Source organism: Oratosquilla oratoria, chromosome 5 (genome assembly GCF_046742065.1).
Source record: "Oratosquilla oratoria isolate Oo_2021 chromosome 5, ASM4674206v1, whole genome shotgun sequence".
Taxonomy (NCBI): domain Eukaryota; kingdom Metazoa; phylum Arthropoda; class Malacostraca; order Stomatopoda; family Squillidae; genus Oratosquilla; species Oratosquilla oratoria.
The window spans coordinates 47,826,445-47,832,105 of NC_134781.1; positions in this window are offsets into that span (position 1 = coordinate 47,826,445).

The window sequence follows — 5,661 nt, forward strand, 5'->3', positions numbered from 1 at the left end:
TGCCGCCACAAATACAAGTACCGCCGCAAGGGACTTATGGTTCGTCGCCACAATGTTGTTTCAGCCAGGCTACCGTCCACCGTGGCAGGTCGCCGGGGTGGAGGGCGAGCCTGTATTCACAGAATGTCGCCTATGCCACGCTCCACTAGCCAACACCATCGAGCACTACTGCCTAGCGTGCCCCACTGTAAAACATCTAATACCCCAGGGACTACCATTAGATGCAATCTGTCGTCATCTCCTATCACAAAATAGATTAGATGAAATACTTGTCCGTTACCCCCGCTTTGGTGGGTTCTCATAATACCTGATGCCCTGCGTGACATCTCAGTCTTATTCCCCTTTGAATGAATGTACAATACCCAGTGTCGTATATGTTACCTGCAACCCATGTATTTGTATGTGTATATAAGTGTATGTGTACGTGTGTAAGCATGTGCATACCAGTTGCCTTCCTACATTCATTATGAAAACCTCCCCCACTGTATGACGCTAATGCGTAATAAGTTAAATAAAAAAAAAAAAAAAAAGTGTCTCTGGACGCAAGGACATCTAATGGGAGGAAAACACACACACACACACACACACACACACACACACACACACACACACACACACACACACACACACACGCGCGCGCGCACGCGCACACACACACACACACACACACACACACACACACACACACACACACACACACACACACACACACACGACTCGATGGCGTAGTTGGTAGAGTTCCCAGCTACCACTACGGCGGTCCGGATTTGAATCCCGCCCAGGGCTGAAATAATTTCAGTATCGCTGCGCTACGAGTCGTCACTCCAACTCTCGTGGGTGGGGAGTTTGGGGTGTGTATGCCTGTAAGGTCACAGCATTACCCACCCATGGGTCAGGTACAATTCGATGCCGCCAACTCGATGCCGCCAACTCGGTGCTGCCGACTCGATGCCAGCTCAACTCGATGCCAGGCCAACTCGATACCAGGCCAACACGATGCCAGACAAGATAGTTTAACTTTCAAAATTGTTATTTTCCGGTATCGCTATTGTGTACTAGAACGTTCTTCTTAAGTATGGCAATTTCACTCGATGCCAAACAAGATCGATGCCAAACAAGATAGTTTAACTTTCGAAAGTGTTATCTATCGCTATTATGTACTAGAGCGTTCTTAAGTAAATTGCCATAAAAATTTCACAGTGCTGGTGACGTAACATAAATGTTTCAGTTTGAAGAAAGTCACCCCAATAGCTACATCGGCAGAGGAAATTATAAGCCAGAGAAGAAAAGTGAAATTTCAACATAATGGCTTCATATATATATTTGAAAAACCAAGCAAACGGAATCAAGATTTATTGTTTTGGCGATGTGAACAAGTCGGAAGATGTAGTGCCAGACTACATACAAATCATGGAGCCGTTGTTAAGGAATTGAACGTTCATTCTCACAATCTTTGTGCTGCAAGTGGGGAGGTGGCGAAAGCTACAACGAAAATAAAAGTCCGTGCAGCGACTACTATGGAGAATCCAAGTGTAATCATAAAGGAAGTTTTAGCAAATACCTCACAAGGCACTCACCCGTGCGATGAAAAAGATAATAAGACGGAAACGTAAGGATATTTCCGCTGCTCCTCCTAACCCTTTAAACCTAAGGGAATTAATCTTACCAAGTGAATTCAAAGTATATAAACTAGCAAATGGAGACGACGAAGAATTTCTATTGAATGACAGCGGGCCAGGAGAGGAAAGGATTTTACTATTCGGACGCAAAAGTTGGCTGCATCACTTGGTTAGATCAGAAAGTTGGTACTGTGATGGGACCTTTAAAGTAGCTCCCAAATTATTTTCACAAGTGTATGTGATTTTATGTGAAAAGTTAGGAAGTGTAATTCCTGTTATTTATGCTTTGTTGACCAACAAGAGACGGGATAGTTATTCAAAGATGTTTTCAGTGGTGTTAAATAAAAATAAATAGAATAGTGTAAGTTATATATATACCGGTACCTAATATATATATGAAACTATAAAACCTGTTGACTACCATAAAAATAGTAAATTAAACAGATCTATCATATGATTATTACAAGGGTTAAAAAAAAGAAAAAAAAAAGAAAAAAAAGAGAGAAGTTAATTATATGATTATTACAAGGGTTAAAAAAAGTAATTATTATATGAAAGTATAAGACCTGTTGCCCACCATCAAAAACAAGTTAATAAAATGTTGGTTTGGCATCGAGTCGGCGACATCGAGTCGGCGGCATAGAGTTGTGTCCCGTGGACCCTTGGACCCGTGGAGCCGTGGACCCGTGGACTCATGCACCCGTGGACCCATGGACCCGTGGACCCGTGGACCCGTGGAGCCGTGGAGATGTGGAGTCGTTGAGCCGCGGAGTCGTGGAGCCGTGGACCCGTATAGCCGTGGAGCCGTGGAGCCGTGGAGCAATGGAGTCGTGGAACCGTGGAGCCATGGAACCGTGCAGCCGTGGAGCCGTGGAGCCGTGGAGCCGTGGAGCCGTATAGTCGTGGAGCCGTAGAGAAGTGGACCCGTGGAGCCGTCGAGCCGTGGAGCCGTGGAGCCGTGGAGCCGTGGAGCCGTGGAGCCGTGGAGCCGTGGAGCCGTGGAGCCGTGGAGCCGTGGAGCCGTGGAGCCGTGGAGCCGTGGAGCCGTGGAGCCGTGGAGAAGTGGAGCCGTGGAGCCATGGAGCCATGGAGCCATGGAGCCGTGGAGCCGTGGAGCCGTGGAGCCATGGAGCCGTGGAGCCTTGGACCCATGGACCCGTGGACCCGTGCACCCGTGGACCCGTGGAGAAGTGGAGCCGAGGAGCTGTGGAGAAGTGGAGCCGTGGAGCCGTGGAGCCGTGGAACCGTGGAGCAGTGGAGCCGTGGAGCCGTGGAGCCGTGGAGCCGTGGAGCCGTGGAGCCGTGGAGCCGTGGAGCCGTGGAGCAGTGGAGCCGTGAAGATGATGGGCAACCGTTGCATGGAATACGGTAAACGACACTGAGATTATTACGAATATTATTATGTTTCTTAAATATTTTTCCTATTTTATTGGAAGATATTTTTGCTACATTTATTCCACCTTTTAACAAATAATCATCAATAGCTATGGTGTTTATAGAATTAGGGACAGAAATAAAATGAGACTTATCCTTTCCCGGGGTCCGGACGTTTGAGCCATCGTAGATCTTCTTAGCTTTCCTCATTTTATTTCTGTCCCTAATTCTATAAACACCATAGCTATTGATGATTATTTGTTAAAAGGTGGAATAAATGTAGCAAAAATATCTTCCAATAAAATAGGAAAAATATTTAAGAAACATAATAATATTCGTAATAATCTCAGTGTCGTTTACCGTATTCCATGCAACGGTTGCCCATCATCTTACTTCGGTGAGTCAGGTCGAGGGATCAGTAAACGCTTGAGTGAGCACAAAAACGATCTCAGGGCTCATAGAACATCTAACTCCCTGGTTCGTCACCTGGACAAATGTGGACATCTACCTGATTGGAACAACACAGAAATTCTACACGAGGGATTTGAGAAGAAAATGAGAAAAACTGTGGAAGCTGCACATATCGCCACCAACAAGAACAACAACGACAGAGATGGATTTAAATGCCTCTCGAAAGCAGCAAGTGTCCTAATAATTAAATCGTTAGCCAAAGGGAAAACATGACGCTCATACCTTGGCGGGTTCCCTCTCACTACGAATATAAGAATTGTGATCCGTCTGTAATGCTGTAGTCCTCTGAAGAAGACCAAGTTGGTCGCAACGTTAGGGCAATAAACTCTATTCCTAACACATCTTCGTTTGCCCTTCCCCACCCACATTCTCTCTCATTTGTCTGAAATAATCTTAAATATATATATATATATATATATATATATATATATATATATATATATATGTATATAACTATATATATATACATATATATATTATATATTTTATATATATATATATATATATATATATATATATATATATATATATATATATATATATATATATATATATATATACACACAGTTGCAGGACCCACTGCTAACTGACACGTCCCTGATGGCAAACAGGGAAATTCCTCATAGATATATGAGGTACCGTCATAATGACGGCGTGGACCATTGGGCACCCTATAGTAATAGGGCTTCACCGAATATAATGAATAAGGTGACACCAGAGAAATATCTCACCAGAAACCAGTTGGCAAGGAGGTGAGATTACTGCCAACCCCCCTTCATAGCCAACATGAATATGAATAGCACAATCAAAAGAAAACCGGGCGTTCCTGTTGGATCATCGTCACCTAAAGGTCCAACCGCATTGCCTCGTGTGCTTACGGGCAGTGTGCCACCGAATGTGAGTAAGCACTGTCCAAGCACATCCAAGTCTTGGACATTAAAGAACATGAAGAAAATGAAGATCTATACTTACAACGTAAGAAGTCTCTCAGAAGACCACAGACTGGAGAGTTTAATGGAAGAACTAGACAACATCAAATGGGACATCGTAGGACTGAGCGAAGTCCGAAGAACGGAAGAAAAGCTGGTACAATTACAAGATGGTCACCACCTGTTCTACTATAGAGGTAAGGACAAAGAAAGATCTAGTGGAGTAGGATTCTTGATCAACCGAGAGGTTGCGGGTAACGTAATCAAATTCAGTAGTTTATCGGACAGGGTACCTTGGATTGTGATTAGGCTTTGTAAAAGGTACACTCTAAAAATAGTTCAGGTCTATGCACCAACTTCACAGAGTTCAGACGAGGAAATTGAGTCCTTCTATGATGATTTAAGTCAAGTAATGGATCAAGAAAAAAGTAAGTACACTTTGGTAATAGGAGACTTTAATGCTAAAGTAGGGAAGAAGATATGAGATGAGACGTGCATTGGGAAGTTTGGAGTAGGTGAAAGAAATGACAGAGGTGAGATGTTAGTCAATTTTGCAGAGAACTACAATATGGGGATAATGAACACTTTCTTTCAAAAGCGCGTAGGTCGTAAATGGACGTGGAGAAGTCCAAATGGACCAACAAAAAACGAAATAGACTTCATATTAGGAGATGAGAGCAAAAGCGTTAGCAATGTTACGGTGATAAATAAAGTCAACAGAGGGAGTGACCATAGAATGGTAGGATGCACAGCTAAATTCAACTTCAGAGCCGAGAGAAATAAACTAGTTTTAAAAAGGAAAATAAGCCTTGCAAAGGTTAAGGATAATAAGAAGAAATTTCAGTTAGAAATTAAAAATAGATTCGAAGCTCTAAGAACAGACGAGGACAGCGTGGAAGATATCAATGTGAATTTAGTGAATATCATTAAGGAATCAGCAGAGAAAGTAGGAAGTACAAAAAACATTAGAGAAAACAAATACTCCAAAACTACAAATGACCTAATTAAAAGAAGAAGGAACATGCAGATTAAAAGCAGTAGAGACGAAATAGAAAGAGTAGAACTAAACAAGCTTATCAACAAAAAGCAGAGATTAGAGAAAAGAAAGAGAAACATGGACGAAATAGAAGAAACTATTCGGAAAGGTAAAAATATTAAAGTGACCAAGCGTAAACATGCTTTAGGAAGACAGCAAATGATATGTTTGAAAGATAGAAATGTAGAAGTAATTAAATGTAGAGACAAAATGGTAAAAAGAGTAGAAGAAT